General features: G+C 38.7%; 1 pseudogene; it reads left to right on the forward strand.

Annotated features, from left to right (window-relative positions):
• Nucleotides 1-400: 400 nt before the first annotated feature.
• Nucleotides 401-7,712, forward strand: LOC100728270 (olfactory receptor 6C2-like; annotated as a pseudogene).
• Nucleotides 7,713-20,317: the final 12,605 nt, after the last annotated feature.

The raw sequence follows: 20,317 nt of genomic DNA on the forward strand, positions 1-20,317 counted from the left end.
TATTTAGCAGGGTGGGAAAAAACAAAAAAACTTGGAGAGAAAAGAACTTCAAAAATGTCATAATTTCTTGTAGGATAAGAAGAAATAAAATCCACACCTCAAGGCAATATTGTTAAGAAAACATATACTGGACATACTATTTATATATTGCTTGGTTTTGACATCTTCATAAATATGACCTCTAATCAGAAAACTCTAAGCATTAGATCTATATTAGGTATTTCCTGCAATTGCCTCCTAGAGTGATGTCAATAAAATCTATGTTAAAAAATTTATTATTAAGTAAAGTAAAATTAGGTGCACATGAGCTGGCTGGGATATCTCCAGTCAGATTCCAATGTCAACTTTTCATGGCACTTCTTTTCAGGTCCAATCCCTTGTGACTTGCAACAAGATAGTGATGAGAAATCATCCAGCAGTAACAACAGTCATCCTTCTAGGACTGACAGATGATCCAAAACTACAAGTTCTAATTTTTGTATTATTGTTTCTCACCTACATGTTGAGTGTGGCCAGGAACCTCACCATTATTACCCTCACACTTTTGGTTTCCATCTTAAAACTCTCATGTATTTTTTTCTCCGTAATTTTTGTTTTTGGAATTATCACTTATCACTGTCTGTATTCCCAGATTTCTGTACACTATAGCAAGTGGAGATAATACTGTTAGTTACAATGCTTGTGCCACACAATTATTTTTTGTGGTCTTCTTTGGAGCAACAGAATTTTTTCTCCTTGCTACCATGTCCTATGACCACTATGTGGCCATCTGTAAGCCACTGCATTACATGACCATCATGAGCATTAAAGTCTGCCCTATACTTGTTCTCTGCTGCTGGTTTGCTGACCTGTTGATTATCCTCCCCCTCTTGATATAGGCCTTCAATTGGAATTCTGTGACTCCCATGTGATTGATCATTTTGGCTGTGATGCCTCTCCCATTCTGCAGATAACCTGCTCAGCTACAGTGTTCATAGAAAAAAACTGTCTTGAGTTTTGCCATCCTTACACTCATTGTTACACTAGTCTGTGTTGTTCTCTCCTACACATATATCATCAAGACTATTCTAAAACTCCCTTCTGCTCAACAAAGGATGACAGCCTTTTCTACCTGATCTTCCCATATGATTGTGGTTTCCATTACCTATGATAGCTGCCTCTTCATCTACATTAAACCGTCAGCAAAAGAAAGAGTAGCCATTAACAAAGAGGTGTCAGTCAGTGCTCAGTACTTCAGTTTCCCCTTTGCTTAACCTGTTCATTTACACACTTTGAAACAAACAAGTGAAAGAAGCTTTCTTTTTGTTTGTTTGTTTGTTTTTCTTTTCTTTTTTCTTTTTTTTTTTAAATTTAGGGAGCAAAGGCTTTATTTTAGGCCAGGCCTGGTGACACAGCTTCCAGGAGCCAATTTGGAGACTGTGTGTCTGACAGCTAAAAGTCAGGGCTTTTATCTTGTAAATCCACAAACAGCTGCTGGTCACACAATGTAAGGAGGGGAACGGGGTGTGGCGCACTACAAAACAGAAACACGGGTGATTACATGTCTTGGGAAGAGCAGGATCAGGTAAGGGTTGTGATAGGATTATTTTCAGAAGATGAAAAATAATCCCCAAAGATGAGGAGTATAAATCAAAAGAGGCCTTTATTCTGGGAACATGGAGAGAGAGGACTGGCACGCTGGCCACTGAAATCTGGCGACCTCTCTCATACAGACATGTGGCATGGGAGAATATAAGTAGCCCAAGCTTAGGGCAGTGCCCTAAGGCCATTAGAGATGCACAGGTATTTCATTGGCACACGTTTGGTGCCAGGGGCAGATTCCGAAGGGTGGGGGGTAATAGGGTTACAGGTAAATCTCTAGGGGCGGGGAAAACAGGAGCTCCCTAATTCCAGCTGAGGCTTTTTCTGGCTACAGTGTCCGGTCTGGGTCAACAACCCTTTCATATCCCGTCTTATGATTATTAGGAAAAGGGGTGAAGATTTCTCTCTTTAACTACTTCCTGCTGGCAGGGGGTGCTGTACTGGAGCCTAGGGGAGTTGACAGAATGATGGTTGATGCCCAGGTAGATGCTGATGCCAGGTGTTTTAGCCAGGACAACTTCACTGGTGAATGTACATATGTCAGACTGGAAAAACAAAGAGACATGATGCTATTAGGAGACATGACACTGTCATATTTAAGGACCCAAGTGAGGTAGAGAGGAAGGTGCCTTTGATTTAGACATGTTATTTTATCAGGATGACGTTGAGGTAGGATCATTATCATGGTGAAGTAGAATTTTGAAAAATAAGTGTGAGGTTAGAAGGAGTGAAATTATGAGAGGTGGTTACTCCCCCATCTGAAAGCATAAAAGTTAGGAAGGTAGGTGTGTAAAACATGTCTCTGGTCTAGGAGTTGAGCTGGAAAAAACAGGAGGAGTAGGGGAGATGGTGGCTGTACCAGTATAGGGAAGGTAAGGTCTTAGGCTTTCAGGGATGTCACGTTTAACCAGACAGCTGAGGGTAGAAAGAACCATGACAGTTATCACATAGAACATTATGAAGATGATCTTACACATGATGTGGGAGTCTCTAGGAAAGACTGTCAAGAGTCCTGCTGTAAAAATGGTCATTAATAGAATGTAAGAGATTAGGAACCAAATTGGATAACAAAACATGACTTAGCCAGTTAACTGTGGCTGTGAGGCCTTCGAGAAATGGAGACGGGTGGGTGACAGAAGATGAGATGACCACTCAGAATGATCAGATTTAGGGCTGGGAGAGCACCTCTTAGCCTGAGTGATGTGAAACCAGGATGGGAGTCCAGCAACTTTGACCACTGTAGGGATAGCCAAGTAGACCAGGTAAGGGCCACTCCACCTTGGTTGTAGTCCTGTGGATTTAGAACATTTGAGATAAATTAGATCTCCTGGGGATATGGGAGGATCTGGTTTGGCCTCTCCAGAGGCTTGAGGAAGGCAGAGATCAGCATGTTGTCGCAACAAGTGTTGGAGGAAGGAGAGGACTGGGACATAGTCAGCCAGGGGAGGGAGATTTTGGGAAGCAGGAAGATTGTGGAGTAAGAATGGCCTGCCATACATAAGTTCAAAAAGACTTAAGAAAGTAGGAGCCCAGGGAAGTGCCCTGAGCTTGGCTAAGGCTAAGGGCAAAAGTTGAGGCCAAGGTTGTTGTAGTTCTAAAGTGAGTTTTGTAAGGTGTGTCTTTATGAGGCTATTTGCCTTTTCTACTTTTCCTGAGGATAGCAGATGGTATGGGATGTGTAGGTGCCAGGTGATGTGTAAGCTCAAGAATACCTGTTGAGTGATCTGAGAAATAAAGGCAGGACCATTATCTGACTGAATACTCTGAGGTAGACCAAACCTCAGAATGATTTCTTGTAATATGATTTTGGTAACTACATCAGCAGTTTCCCTGGTTGTGGGAAAAGCTTCTATCCATCCTGAAAAAGTACAAACAAAGGTGAGAAGATATTTGAGTCTTGTGGTGGGGCTTGTGTGTAATATCTATCTGCAAGTCCTGACCAGGGGTGTGTCCCCGAAATTGATGGGTAGGAAAGGAAGGGGGTGCCATGCATCCCTGAGGAGAGGTCCTGGCACAGAGATCACAGGTGTGAGTAATCTTAAGAATGATAGCTTTTAGAGAAGGGTGTGTGACTATTGGGGCTAAGAGTTTGTATAGGGCCTGTGATCCTATATGAAAACAGTTGTGTAAGTCAGTGATGATGGCTGAGGCCTGTTGATGTGGGAGAACAAGTTTAGATCCCTGAAAAATCCATCCCTGAGTGTTTTGTGTGTAACCTGGTTTATGAAGTAGCTGTAACTGCTCTGGTGAATAATTGGGCTGAGGTAGACTGTTTGGGACTAATGGGAGAAGATGAGAAGGGCAGGGCCCTTGTGCAGCTAACTTGGCTTGTGAGTCTGCAAAGGCATTGCCTTGAGCAATAGGATCTGTAGAGTTTTGGTGTCCTCTGCAATGAATAACTGCTGCCTGCTTTGGAAGCTGGGCTGCCTCTAAAAGCTTAAGGATAAGGGGAGCATTAATAATGGGGGTTCCCTGAGTGGAAATAAAACCTCATTCTTGCCAGATAGAGGCATGAGAGTGTAAAATGCCAAATGTATACTTTGAGTCAGTATATATATTTATAATCTTGTCTTTTGCTAGTGTAAGGGCCCTTGTAAGGGCAATAAGTTCTGCCCTCTGGGAAGAGGTCCCAGATGGCAATGGATTTGCCTCTATAACTTTGGACTGGTTAACTATTACATATCCTGCCTTCTTTTGGTTGTCTGTGTTTGTTGAACTACCATCTATGAACCATGTGTCAAAGGCCAAGGAGAGAGGTGTGCTACTGATGTGAGCGAAAGGAGTGGGAGTCATCTGTAAAAACTCTATACAGTCATGGTGAGGATGGCCCTCTGAGGTGGAAAGTAAGGTCGCTATACTAAGAAGACCACTAGTTGCAACAGAGATGCAAGGGTCTTGAGAGAGAGCTAAGTGTACCTGTTGAAGGCAAGAAGGGGTCATTAGGGCAGGGAGCACCTTGTGTGAGATAAGGTCACGTAGGTGATGAGGTGAGTGTACTGTAATAGATTGTCCTAATGTACACTTTTTAGCTTCCTGTGTCAGGAGGGCTGCAGCTGCAAGAGCTTGGAGACAAGGAGCCCATCCTTTTACTGTGTGATCTAACTGTTTTGACAAGTAAGCTACTGCTTGAAAAGAAGGTCCCTTTTTGTCCTAGTATACCTATAGCATTGTGGCCCTGACAAGTAGTGTATAGGATGAAAGGTTGGGTGGGATCAGGAAGGGTAAGAGCTGAAGCTTTTAGGAGAGTCTCTTTTAATTTTTGAAAAGAGGCATGTATGGGCCTAGTAGGGTCCAGGGGTTCTGATAAGGGACCCTCAGCAGACTTATAGAGGGGTTGAGCTAAGGCTGCAAAGTTAGGAATCCAGAGATGAAAGAAATTAGCTAAACCTAGGAAAGATGTAACCTGCTGTTTAGTTGTGGGCACCTGGAGATCACAAAGAATTGCCTTATGATCTGAGGTGATGGAGTGAATGGTGGGAGTGAGAGCAATACCTAGGTATTTGACTTTTGGGGAGGCTATTTGGGCTTTGGTGGGAGACACCCTGTATCCACGACTAGCAAGGAAATTAAGAAGACTGGCTGAGTGGTGTATGGCTAACATATGGGATGGAGAACATAATAGGAGGCTGTCTATGTATTGAAGAAGAACACTAGGTTTGAGATCAAGTTCTGTGAGGTCAGTAACAAGAGCCTGACTAAAGAAATGGGGACTATTCCTGAACCCCTGAGGGAGCACTGTCCAAGTAAGTTGTTGAGACCTGAGAGTGTCTGGGTCAGTCCATGTAAATGCAAAGAGGTTCTGGCAATCAGGGTTTTGGGGGATAGTGAAGAAGGCATCTTTAAGATCTATAACTGTAAAGTGAGTAGTGGAGGGAGGGATATGAGAGAGCATGGTATAAGGATTTGGTACCACTGGATAAGTTAGGGTAATAGCACTGTTAATAACCCTAAGGTCCTTTACCAGGTGATAGGACCCATCAGTCTTGAGTACCAGGAGTATGGGAGTATTTTGGAGTGAGTGGGTAGGATTAAGAAAACCATTGTCTAAAAGCTGCTTAATGATGGGTTTAAGTCCCCTTAAATATTGGGGAGCTATGGAGTATTGGGGAAGGCCGGAAAAAATTGAGGGATCCTTGAGATGGATTAAAACAGGCATGGCATGTGTAGCCAGAGTGGGACTGGATGTGTCCCAAACCATGGAGTCAATCAGAGAAGGAGAAAGAGGGGGGAATCACTTTGTGATGCATTGTGAGGCTGTTTGGAGGATTAGGGCTGTGGAGAGAGAGAAAGTAAAGGAAAAATTGAGCTTTTGAAGAAGGTCTCTACCTAAAAGGGGTATGGGACATGTTGGAATTACTAGGAAGCTATGGGTAAAGAAAAGAGTCTGGAATCTACATGACATAGGCCCAGTCTGCAAAGGTTGATTCAGCTGGCCGTCAATGCCCACAACAGAAATCAGAGACTTAATACAGGGTCCTAAAAATTCAGGAAGTACACTATAGGTCACCCCCATATCCACAAGCAGATATATTATTTTGCCTGAGACTTCCAGTGAGACCCGGGGCTCTGTCAAGGTGACTGGAGTGGGGGCTGTGAGCCCTGAGCCCCATCAATCTTCCACAGCAAGTCCGAGCAGGTCAGTCAGCGAAAAATCTGGCATTGACAAAGTCTCCTGTGAGGGCAAGGGATTAGAGGATGACCTAGTTGCTCGCTGGCACTTAAGACAATTGCTTTTCTAATGCCCTTAACTTTGCAGTATGGGCAGGGCCCAGGAGGAATGCCAGGGTTGGAGCAGTCTCATGCTCAATGTTCTTGTTTGCTGCATTTGAAGCATGGTCCAGGCGGGACTCGGGCAGCCACACCTTGTTGTGGATTTTTTGTCTTGGGAGCTCCAAGTGCCACTGCTAAGAGGTCAGACTGATATTTAGCAAACTTTAACTTTTGAGCTTGTTTTTCCTCTTTCTGAAGCTTTTCTCTATTATTGAAGATATGGAAGGCTAATTTAAGTAGATCTCCTTGTGGAGTTTGAGGGCCATGTTCAACCTTTAGTAATTTTGCACGAATATCAGGAGCAGACTGTGAGATAAAATAGGAGTTCACAACAATCATCCCTTCATGAGAGTCTGGGTTTACATTGGTATATTTAATTAAGGTTTCCCGAAGCCGATTTAGAAACACAGCCAGGTTTTCATTAGCCTCCTGGACCTGTTCTAAAAGCTTGTTATAATTAGTGTGTTTTTGAGCAATCTTATTAAGGTCCACAATCAGACACTCAATCATCTTATGTAAATTTTGTTGAACCTTGTCCATTTTGATAGTTCCAGTTAGGGTCTTGGTCTGACACAGCTACAGGCCCAGGGTCATTGTCAGTAGTATTTGCCCTGTGCCTGCAGTCAACTTCTTCTCGAGCTGCTTGCCACAGCTGATTTCACTCTTGTGAGCTAAGGATGGTATTTAAAATCACATAAACATCTTTAAAATGTAAATCATAACAATTGGTGATAAATTCAAATTGCCTGATATAATTCTGTGGGTCAACAGAAAAGCTGCCTAATTTATGGGTAATCTGAGACAGATCAAAAGAGAAAATGGCACATGGATATTAACAAGGCCTTCGGGGCCAGCTTGCTCCCAAAGTGGCAGCAGAGCCTGAGGAGAAGAATGTGGAGAAGAGTGCCATTGGGCAGCTATCCGCCCGGTAGATGCATGTGAGTAATTATCTGAAGAGCGGCTATAGACCAGCCACCGCTCACCCTGGGACAAGGAAATACAGGTAGATGGCATTGCACTGTGTGCCTTGAAAGAAGAGGATTGTTGTGGGCCGTCACCAAGTAGACCGCAACAAGGTGGCTGTTGCTGTTCATAAGAGGAGCCACAAGGGGGCGTCCATTGACTGCAAGACCCGAAGGAACATGGTGGCACCCTGTCGCCATGGAAACCAACCAAACATGGCGGTGCCCCACGTGACCCCTCTGAGCATGGTGGTGCCCCATTGCCATAGCAACTATCTGAACATGGTGGCACCCCATCACCACGTAACCTGTCTGAACTTCCAGAACATGGCGGCACTGAGTTATCACTGCAGCTGCCTGAACAAGGGAAGCATGGCAGCTGTTTATGGCGCAAGCTAGAAATATCATGCTGTTTGCCGGAAGGGCACAATGAACGTGACCTAGTGTGGTAGGCAGGCTGTGAGAAGGTATCAGAGAGCAGAACAGAGCTGCTGGGAGAGGCCTGTATCGCGGAAGGTGGAGGGAGAGAGGATCACACAGTGAGAGGTAATTCCGGTGCAGAGGGATCAGAAGCAGGGGGAGGGGGCCGCAGTGGTGAGCAAGATAAGGGTGAAAAATTAATTTGGGAGTATGATAGAACTCGAGGATAAATCGGCGGAACATCCTCAAGCATATCTTGGGGACAGGATGAAACAGGTTGCGTCCCAGGAAAGCTAGCTAGGGGTATTTGAGTGGAAGTACAGGACTTAATGAGAGACGGATGTGTTCTCAAAAACAAAAACACTTCAATGTACAGGAGCTCTATGATTCTGTCACTGGCTTGACAGAAATCATGAAGTGTTTGAAGAATGGAAACATCAAATGTCCCCTCCCTAGGCCAGCGCTTGCCAAGAAGTGGATACGTAGGCCAAACTTCCTGGCAGTAAAAAGTTAATAATTTGGTTTTTATGGTACTTTTAATTTTTAAGGTACGTAAATTGGAAATCAAGCATTGTAATGGTGTTTTTTGGGAGTTAGGAAATAAATTTCCCATTGTTGATTAAGGCAAGTAAAAACCGGTGGCCCAGAGAAAAAGCTGTCACCGATTCTGTGGCACCACGTGGTGGGACTAAGTTTCCAAAACTCACATATTCCAGTCATCACTGAGAAATGTATGAGCGGAGTTTGCACAAGGTCAATAGCAGCTTTGCCAGTGAAAGCACGAGGCTTTTATGGAAAGTGAGGTATTTTTCAGTGTGGGCAGTCCAAAAATTTCTGCTTTGGGCTATCAGAACCCAAAGAACGTGAGAAATTTTAGTGTGGACACAGGCTAGCCCAGAAAAAAACCCTGCTCAGGGCTGTCCTAGGGACGTGAAAATGCTAGAGACCCACGAAAACAGGGGAGACCAGTACACTGGGGCCCGGCCCAGTGCCACGAGTCTTCCAGAGCATGCTCACCTTAAATCAATCTGGTTGGTGGTGCGTGGAGGCAGCTGGCGTGAGGGGAAATGTGTCTCAGCAGAAGGAAAAGCGCAGAATCAAGCCAGGATGTTACCGGTTCATGAATCAGCCAGGGACCCAACTGGGCATGTGTATCCAAAGAGTCAATCGCCTGCCAATCAAGTCACACATCACCAATGATAAGATTATTTCCAGAAGATGAAAAATATTCCCAAAAGATGAGGAGTATAAATCAAAAGAGGCCTTTATTCTGGGAACACGGAGAGAGAGGACTGGCACACTGGCCACTGAAATCTGGCGATCTCTCTCACATGGACACATGGCGTGGGGGAATATAAGTAGCCTAAGCTTAGGGCAGTGCCCTAAGGCCATTAGGGATGCACAGGTATTTCATTGGCACATGTTTGGCGCCAGGGCAGATTCCAAAGGGTGGGGGGGTATAGGGTTACAGGTAAATCTTTAGGTGCGGGGGAGACAGGAGCTCCCTAATTCCGGCTGAGGCTTTTTCTGGCTACAGTGTCCGGTCTGGTCAACAGCCCTTTCAGGTTGTGCTAACAAGCAAGTCTCCCTGCATACAAGCAAGATTAGATAAGAAGAAATCTTGTTTTCCTTAGCAAAGAATAGAGAAGTCTAACAGCAGTTAACAACCTTAGTTACCTTACTTTAGCACCACATCTGTTATTTGTAGAGGGCAACAATGGTTAACATATCAGTAAGGTAAGATTTTACAATTCTTTATAGAGGAGTGTTGATTAACATATCAATTAGGTCATCCCCAGGGGGAAGGGGAAAACACATATACAGTAAGGCCAAGTTACAGGTATTGCTATGATACAAAAAGAAGCTTTCAAAGACAGTAAAATGAATTGTGTTTCTTACAAGGAAGTAAGAGCTTGCCATGGTTTATGTCAGTGGCCCCCAGGCCTCATGCATTTTGCATTATGCACTTGTGATTGGTTCATTGTCTTGTGCCTGAATTGATGGTGTCTGTGCTACACCCACATAGGGGTGGAGGCAGCATACAATGTAATGGCAGGAATAAAGTATGTCTTGCTCTTTTACCAGTTTATGCCTTGCTGTTTGCAGCCGCCATTAGCTGTAGCCCCACCATGACACCCTGCCTTGAAGCCAATTGAGTGTGGACTGAAACCTCCAAAAACTGTAAGAAATAAACCATTCCCAACTTTGGGCATCAGGTATTTTATCTCAGCAACAAGTAAAAAGTAACTAAGACAGAGCCTACTAATGTTTTTAGGCTAACCCAATGGAAATTTCAAACTGAAAAACCATGAGAACCTTCATGAATTTGACACATATATGGTTTCCTCCTATTTTGCAGATTCATCAAACTAATCTTCTCCCATTAGCATGTTTCTCTTATAATCCAAAAATTAATATCAAACAATTTATTTCATCTTTTTAAAGTTTAATTTTATTCAGCATATTTTCTTCAATTATAGTATGCTATAGAGATTAGATCCCCACAATATCCAATATCATAAAAAGAAATGCAAAATAAAAGGAAATGCAAATGAAACTAGGTCATATCTCTGGCCATATGACCTTCTCAGGATGTGCAGTCTACACACCCATAGATCACTTTTCACTTCCTGGAAGCACTTCAGTATCTAGCCCCAGTTGCTCAAGAATAATTAAAGATCTTTCAGTGAAGTTTAAAAGGGTATAACACAAAATAGTACACTCCAGAGATTTTTCTTACTCAACCATATCCTTCTCAGTAATATGTAAAAGATGTTAATGGAACAACTTCAAAATTAGTGAAGGTAATTATTCTTCCTTTCTAACTAATATCCACAAAAACACTTCCGTTAGCCTTTCTGGGAATTATTTGTGAATACTGCATCTTGGGACATTGCATGACTACCAAAGAGTAAATAAGACTACCAAGTGTTAAATGTCTTCTGCAGTTATTGTCACTGAAGACTCTTAGACATAGATTCCCAGAGAACAAGACCTCATTTAGAGGCAGGGTAAAAATCATGGTTAGGTACATTCTCTAACTATTGAATTAATTCATCTCTAGTCTTAGGAAGAATGTTAAAGTTTACCATGATTTATGACTATATTATAAAAGTTTCTAATTTGAGAAAAACATTGTAAGGTACATTTTGTGACCTGGCATAGGCTGACTGCTGAAGACTATAAGATCCATGTATAGTATAAAAACATACAAGAGCTGATCAAAATATTTAATCCCTGTGTTTACATTTTTAAAAATTATTCCAGTGATAATGCCATTAATTCTCTTCAAAATACTCTTCCTTGTTTATAACACACTTAACTCATCATTCTTGACACCTTGTGAAGCTGTTGTAGAAGTCATCTTTCATGACTTTTTATGAAATATGGTTTTTAAAAAATACAGTGAATGTTGCTGTCAAATGCCATCCAATGGAGAGATAGGCTCATAAAAACAGAAAACATATGGTACCATAAAAACTGGTACCATATGACTTCTGACTCATGCCAAATCAAGCTGAACATGAAAGGTTAATTTTCTTCTTGACTCAGGACATGAAGGCAGCCATTATACACAACTAAGGCAGTTCTACATGAGTCCAGAGAAGAAAAATAAAAACAAGCAATAGTCATTCAGTTAACATGAACCAAATAATTGGAACACTCCCTATTAAGTGATTTTTTTTCAGTTTTTTGTTGTTTGCATGATTTTTTATTGTGAAAATAAAGTTTGGTACTCCTAGTATATATACAACTACTGCCAATATTCTTCAAGCCTTGTATTAAATTTTATCATAATTTTGTTTATATAAGGTCATGGATTTCTTTTATATTTCAAAAATGCTTGGAAGCAATAAGGCTTATTTCCTAAGGTCTTTCTTCTTAAATTTCTAAAACACGTACACCAAAAAACCAATGATTAAATGTTCTCTAGCTTCTCTTCTGTTAGTTAATTTAAACATATAGTTAATGATGTATGTATTAACTCAGTAGATGGATTAATAACTTCATGTGAATTGAGACTTGTTAACATGCACAGTTTATGTCTATTAACCTCATTTTTTGCTTTTAATGATGATAGTGATGGTTAAGAATCTCCTAAAGATTTTTCTAAAATCCTGCCTAACTCACTATTCAAGAAAAAAGTACATCTGAGTGGGACCAATATTTGAAATGAAATATGCTCAGAAAGGATAACTATATGCTCTATTGTGAGTAATGAGACATTCTCCTTATCTTTATCTACTGACTAGGAAGAAATACAAATAGCAGCATTAAGTCATTAGAGCCTTGGCATGGAGCAGGAACCAGTGCATTAGATAAACAAGGTCACTGGTGGATAAAATTTGGCTTCTAAAAATGATCCAAAAATTATTAAAATTGATCATGGCTTTCAACTCCACAAAGTTTGGTCAATGAAAGTATTTAGAACTATGTGGAGCTTGATTTTATATGCATATTAGAGAAATTTTAATGTGGAAGCACTAAAATTTTTCCACATATGTACAAAATGTATATACTTGTAGCACTCTGTTCTCAGTTCTGTCTGCTAGATCCCCTAAATCACTCTCAGCATTACCAGTTCTGCTAACAAAAATTCATGCTTGTGACTCATAATTCTGCTGTGATATTAGAATCTTAAAATTTTAAGCTCTCAACTAGAATTATGCTCATGGCTGACTGAAGATGCACTACATCTGCTAGATTCAGTAGTACATATATGAAATGCCAGCTACTCAAGCGATGAGGCAAGAAGAAGGCAAATTTGAATCAGGCTTGGGTAACTTACTAAAACTTAACTCAAAATAACAAACAAAAAGCTGGGAAGGTACCTCAGTGGTAGAGTGTTTGCTTAATGATTTCAAGGCCCTTGGTTCAGTTCCCCATACACACATAAAAGATGTTTTTCAAATTTTTTATTAGTACATGTTTGCAGTATATAAGGACTAAATTCCTCACATGAAGTTGGTACATATATATATAACACAACTGTATCATTTTTTCATCTCTTGCCTCTCCCCTCCATCTCTTGGTCCCCTCTCCTTTTGCAAGGGATCTATGTCACTATTTTTTATTATCTATCTTTTATAGATGATAGATGTGAGAGGGGAAATAAAGGAGGGGAAAGGGATGTGAAAAGAATTAAGATGTGTCATAGATGTGTGTGAACTACCCACAATGAAGGTATACATTATGCACAGCAAACATATACTAATACAAAAAATAAAGTCAGAATCTCTCATAATGAAGAGGATCCTAAAGCTGCATAACAGATCAGTGTAGTGTAGTATCCTACATGGAGTTCTGGAATAGAAAAAGTTTTAGGCAAAAGCTTTAAAAGTCTCACTAAATCATGGGTTTTATTTAATAATCATGCGCCAATATTGGTTCACTAATACATTACACTACTGTAAGATTTTAATAATAAGGAAAATTGAACAAAGGGTATGGGACATCCTTTGTGTTATCTTCTCAGTTGTCCTGTAATATAAAATTTTCTTTTTATTTAAAAAAGTCTACCAAAAAATAAATGCAATCTTCAATTTAAATTACAACTACTTTTTCAATGATAAGAAACAACTGTGGTAACCTAATGACAGATTTGAAAGAACATTTAAAATATCTCTTTTGTAGATCACTGGATGCACAGATGGTGTTCAGTTTCATTATTTTATCTCTACTGCTCTTCTCTTTAGCTGACTGATGACCTGTATTTGAAGCTCCCACAGCAACTTTATCACCAATCTCTCTGGGATGAGTTCTCTTAAATATCTGTTTAACTTTTGTTCTTGAAAGAGGCAACAAAGGATTTTTATGAGCCCTCAATACCATGACCCCCAGGGAACATGTTTGTTAGAACAATTGATCCCAAAGTGGCTGCTCTGAAGTAAGAAGAAATGGACCAATTTGGATATTACAAAACCTCCAAAAAGATAATGTATTTGTTAGTTTTGTAATCATTTCACCTGACAAGTGAACCTAGAAAGCCTGTGGCCTTCAGCACATTTTTTCACAATTTAATAAATAGTTGAGTGAACATACAATTTTTTGTTTTGTAGTATGAAAATTTAAAAAAATAAATCTTCATCGGGGCAATAAAACAATACATAAAGTATGCAAACATGAAATGTTAACAATAAAAGACACTTGACAAGATAGCATGCAGGAGGTACCCCATGATCAGGAAGCACCATGAATGTTTTCAGTTCAGAAGAGAAATTTCTGTATACAAGTGAAATAATAAAATGAGTTATGTTATTTAGTATGTTTCAGAAATTATTCTAAGTAATATGAATGGTAATAACAGAACCACTACACATTTTGTGAGTTATATATTATTGTTACCAAAGCATATTATTAAAAATTAATAATTACACTACTATAATTCTTGAATTACAGACAAAGCCCGGATCACACAACTAATAGGTAGAAAAACTGAGGTTTGAACCCAGGCAATCTGAATCAATATACATAAGCAAAACTCAATACTGCTTCCTATTTTGAAAGATTCTATGAAGAATCATAATTCTTCTTAAATGAAGAGAGTTAGAATGAATAAGGAGTGTCCAAAGAGCCTTTCCTCCTCCCTTGTTGCTTTTGTGTTCCACTGCCAAGATGCCACTCTACCCTGTGCCACCCTGCCTTGCAGAGAATTATGGACTGAAACCTTTAAACTATGTGCTAAATAAACCTTTACACCTTTAAATTTGGGTGTTGAGTATTTTGTCTCAGCAACAATGGAAATGTAGCTAAGATAGCAATAGCTATCAATTTTCAAATGTATTCAAAATCTAGACTTTTCATCTTCAAAGAATACTACTTTAGAAGATTTATTTAATAAATATAAGTGTAAATGTATGAATTGATATTTCTTTAAAATCATTCATTTTAGAACAGCTTATACTAGCAAAAAAAATGTAACAAAGAATTTCTTATAGTGACAAAGAGGTTAATTGAATGTACAATAGAATTTTTATTGTATTCTATTCAATAATAGAAGTTTGAATAAAAGTAATACAAGTCCCATATTGTGATATACATTACATCTATAAAAAAATAGCTTAGGAGTAATTTATGTATTTACATGGAAATATTTCCTTTATGCCATATATTTAAACTTCAGAATAGATCATTAATATATTCTATGTTTAAAAGATGAAAAACTGTATATGCCTGAAAATGTATGTAGCTCTTTTAAGTCCTTGAACACTTTATTTATAGTAACTTAGCACTCACTTGTTTAAGATTGTTTTCTTTCTTATTCCTTTATGATCATTATAGACAAAGATAAAAACCAATAGATAGAGAGTGTGAAAGAGACTTTTGGTAAGTTATTGAGCAAACTAAAGGAAAGTACCTCAGTATAATCAGACAAGAGGTCTTAAGAATGGAAAGAATATGAAATCTACAATTACTGAAATGATGAATGAATATTCCAAGGGATAATGTTTGATTTTAAAATTTTGGCAGGAAATTATATCATAGACATAGATATGCAAGCATGTGTGTGGCCATACCACCCTAAACATGCAAAATCTCCTTAGCAAATGCACATGTAGATTAAAAATGGAAGATTAGTTTCCTGCCATGCTCGGCCAGCTCCAATGAATTGGGCCTGCTTGCCTGCATGCTGAACTCTTGACTGGGTGGCCTGGGCTCAGCAGGGCTTGGACTGTCTGCACCAACTTTCCAATTTCCTGCCGTGCTTGGCCAGTCCAGGAAATTGGGCCTGCCTGCCTTTTCCCTGAACTCTGGAGACTGGGAGGCCTGGAGTGAGTGTCCCTGCACCATTCCAAGCCCCTGGGAGGGAGTTTTAAGAACATTGCTCCCACCAGCCAGGGAACTTTGCAGCTTCCTGCAAAGGAAGGAAGGCAAAGCTGGGCTTGCCATGCCTGTCCCACCCCCAGTGACCCTCTCTCAATCAAAAGAACTGGGCGGCCAGAGTCCCAGAAACTGAGAGCATAGAAGAGGATTTCCACAGGGTCAGGGGAAGCCTAGTAATAACACTTGAAACACTGAAATATAGGAAAAAGACAAAATGAAAGACCAAAATAAAATCTCAAACCTCCATCCTATCCCAAGAAACCTTAGGAGCTATGTACACAGAATAAAACATGACATACACCTGAAATAATAGCAACTAAAATAAAGAAGCAACTACAGAAAGCTGTACACGAATTCAAACTAGAAATAATCTCCCAGGGAAAAGAAGAAATGATAAAAGAAATGAAAGAGATGCTGAACATATCTAAAGAAGAGATAGTTTAAAAATTGGAGGAATTAAACAAAAAGAATCCCTGGATGAACAATACAAGAAACAAACAGAATACATGAAGCAGATGCAAAGAGATATACAGGAAATCAAAAATTACATTGAAAGTTGTAAAAACCACCTCAGTGAAAGTGAAGATAGAATTTCAGACCTCAAAGACAAGACTGAAGTTAGTGAACAGGAAAAGTAGGTCTCCCTAGTACACTACAGTGGGTGGGAACACCTAGCCAGTGCAATTCAAACAAACTATAACCAACAAAGAAAGAAACTGGGCCTCTTATATACACTTGTATAGCAGGAACAAAAAAAATATGGGAAGAGGGAGCAACAAGAAAGGGTCCTTGGCCCCCAATCCTGAGAAACATGCAATAGCAGACACAGCACCAATAGACATAAAGCAATATCTCCAGAGCCTCATAGACGACTTGAGGAATGAAGTTATTAATGACCTGAAGCAAGATATAAGTAGAATAGTTAGAGAAATGCTAAGCACCACCCAAGAAAAAAATAGATGGTGAAATGGAAGAACAGAAAAAAGGGGAGAGTTATTTGATGGAGAAAATAGAGAAAACAGAATACTAGAAGCAGGTTCAAAGAGATTACCAGGAAACCAAAAACTCTATTGAAAGCTGGCATAACAGATTGAAAGAAACTAAGGATAGATTATCTGAACTGGAGGGCAGACTCATAATATGAGAGCATGAAATGAAAAACTTCTTAAAAATAACAAAAAAACAAACAGCAACAATACAAAGGCTAGAAGATGATAAGAGGATCTATAACTTAGGAAGTAAGAACATAAAACAAGAAATAGGGACACAAATGGACTACAAAAGCAATTCACAGAAATAATCCAAGAGAATTTCCCTAATTTAGCAAAAGGTAAAGATACTCAGATGTATGAGGCATACAGGACCCAGCCACCTACAACCCAAACAGAGCTACACACAGGCATATAATAATCAAACTTCCAGAAATCCAATATAAAAACAGAATGTTAAAAGCTGTCAGAGACAAGAAACAGATCACTTACAAGGGAACACCCATCAGAATTACAGCAGACTTCTCAGCACAAACCGTCAAATCACAAAGAGCATGAGGGGAAATAATTCAAGCTTTGAAAGATAATAACCTCCAACCAAGATTGATATATCCTGCACAACTGTCCCTGGTAATTGATGGAAAAACAAGGCGCTTCTAGGATAAAGAGGAACTAGGGGAATTTACAACCCCCAATTCAACTTTACAGAGAATACTGCAGATATTCTAAAAAAGGAAAATATCAAGATTCCAGAAATAATGGCAGAGAGGCCACAATGAATGGAGCAGAAAGCGAAATGAAGAAAACAAACTGACAACAAATGACAGAAAAACAACAGAAATGAAGCAGAGAAGATCAGATGATAGGAAGCGCTATTTTGGAGAAAACAAGACATCATAATAGCTAGTGCTGATTAAGTATCATCTTGTTTTGAAGTCCCATCAAGCTTGTATTCTTTTGTCTCCATCAGTCTTAACAGGTTGTATCTTATTGGATTTTATTATATGTGATAATATAAGCAAAAACTTTTATAGACAAGGAGATTATACAGAAACCATTGTTCATTTTCTGTTAGCTGGTTCTAAATACCCTGTAATAATGTCATTCTCTTGAATAGTTTTACAATGTCTTGATTTGTTTGGTGCTACTGTATATGAAGTTATATTCAAAGATTTCAAGGAAAGTGTCACTATGGTAACTACTTTTATGTCAGGATATCTTGAGGTGAAACACTATTTTGCTTAAATGGTTATGTTTTGACCTGTACTATTCTGTTGTTATGCCCTCTTTTATCTCAATCCCCTGTTTTTTCTTTTTTAAAATTATTTACTTCTTTATTTTTATCTTTTTAATTAAGGGAAAAATAAATTTAAAAATAGCAGGATACATTATAGTAACTACTTTGATTTTCTATTAACTTGATTTGAAACCCTGTATTGCCCTCACCATCTTGCTTTGACTGATTTTCCGCTATTCTGCTTTGCTTGATAGTACCAAGTTTGAAAGTATAGGCAACAACTGTGAAGACAATAAGATCCATTATGATGCCCATTCTGATTGACTATTATCTTCTTTTAAAGTCCTGCAAAGTCTCCAATGTTTTGGTTGTATTCTCTACTGTTTTGTTCAATTTTATTATAACTGATGATATAGGCAATTCTTCTTAAGATATCAAGAGGCAGTATGGTAACCATTGTTGATCACCTTGTATTATGTTTTTACATTATCTATTATGTCCATCCTTTTGATCTGACTGACTCTGTTCTGTTATGTCACATTTGGTTTTACTCTCTTAAAAAAAAGTAATAAGAATTGTGGAAGTAATAAAACCCAAAATGTGTAATTGTCATTGTACAAAAGAAAAGAAAAGAAGGCACTCTAAAGGTTATAGCTGCATATATGTTTGAGTGTATAAGATGGATAACCATATTACTGAGTTTTTTGGATCATTGAACAAAACTGTTTGCATTCTCACTGTTTGAAACTCCACTTTATATGCTTTAATTTTGTAACTTGAACAACTATTTCTAAGATGAGAATCTGTAATCTATTAACTAGTGATTTCTTACTATTTATTTTTTAAATTTTGTATTACTTGTACCTTTTTTCTGTTTTTTTCTTTTTCTCCTTAAATAAATAAATAAATGGTGTTGGAAAAACTGACTCTCTATATGTTGATAACTAAGACTAAACCCATGCCTATAACCATGTATAAATTAAAATCTAAATGAATCAAAGATCTGAATATTAAAACAGAAACACTAAATCTATTGGAAGACAAGTTGGGTAAAACCCTTGGGGACATAGGTGTAGGTGGAGAGTTCATGAACAGGAATCAAACTGCACAGGAAATACTTGCCAGAATCAACAACTGGGATCATGCCTTATTAAAAAGTTTCTGCATATCAAAAGAAATCTCAAGCATAATGAAAAAGAAAACCTATAAACTGGAAAACAATCTTAGTGAACTGTTCCTCAGACGTCTTCTGTCTAAAACATATAAAGAATTTTTTAAAATCAGGCCCCCAAAATTTACAGATCCAATCCAAAAATGGGCATCTGAGATGAATACACAATTCTCAGATGAAGAAATACAAATAGCAAATAAATACATGAAAAAAATGTTCATCATCATTAGTCATGAGAGAAATGCAAATTAAAACCACACTGAGATTCCATCTCACTCCAGAAAGAATGGCCAGGATCAAGAAAACCACCAATAGCAAATGCTGGAGAGGCTGTGGGGAAAAAGGAACTCTCCTGCACTGTTGGTGGGAGTGTAGACTGGTGCAACTGTTGTGAAGGTCAGTCTGGAGACTTCTCAGAAAGCTGGGACTGGAGGTCCCCTTTGTTCCAGCTATTCCACTTGTAGGCATATTCCCAGAAGAACTGAAAGCATCATACCACAGTGATATATGTGCAACCATGTTTCTAGCAGCACAATTTATAATAGCCAGATCTTGAAAACAACCTAAGTTTCCATCCACTGAGGAATGGATAAAAAAGTTGTGGTACTTTTATACAATGAAGTACTACTCATCTATAAAGAAGGACCAAACTGAGATATTTATAAATAAATGGACACAGCTTGAGACCATATACTCATAAGGGAAATAAATCAAACTCACATGTTTAAATACCAAATAGTTTCCCTAGTGTAAGAAGTGGTAAGAATACATAAAAGTATGTGGTAATCATGATTCCCCATTATATTGCTTTGAGGCCTCATAATATTTTCATTCATTAATTGGAATGGTTTTATTCTAGGTTGTTTGATTTTATTGTCTGTGTTGGTATGAACAGCTATTTTGAAGAAAACAAAACATTATAATAACTAGTGATGATTTAATATCATCTTGTTTTTCAGTCCCACCAAGCTTTTATTCTTCTGTCTCCATTGGTTAGTATAAGCAAAATATTTTTTAGACAAGGAGATAATATAGTAACCTTTGTTTGTTTTCTGTTAGTTGATTCTGAATACCCCGTAATACTTTCATTCTCTTGAATGGTTTTATAGTGTCTTTTTATGTTTGATACTATAGTATATGAAGGTATACTCAATTATTTCAAGGAAAGAGACACTATGCTAGCTACTGTTGTGTTGGGTTGTCTTGTGGTCAAACACTATGTTGCTTGAACTGTTCTGTTCTGACCTGTTTTGTTATGTCCTCTTTTATCTTAATCTTTTTTAATTAAAAAATGGAGCATTAAAAATAAATTATTTGTATATACTTGGAATACACTATCAATATATACTGTCTTTGTATAATT

The sequence above is a fragment of the Cavia porcellus genome, unplaced genomic scaffold, assembly GCF_034190915.1.
Source record: "Cavia porcellus strain 051 isolate PalLab524CR breed Dunkin Hartley unplaced genomic scaffold, mCavPor4.1 scaffold_8, whole genome shotgun sequence".
In the NCBI taxonomy this organism is placed as follows: domain Eukaryota; kingdom Metazoa; phylum Chordata; class Mammalia; order Rodentia; family Caviidae; genus Cavia; species Cavia porcellus.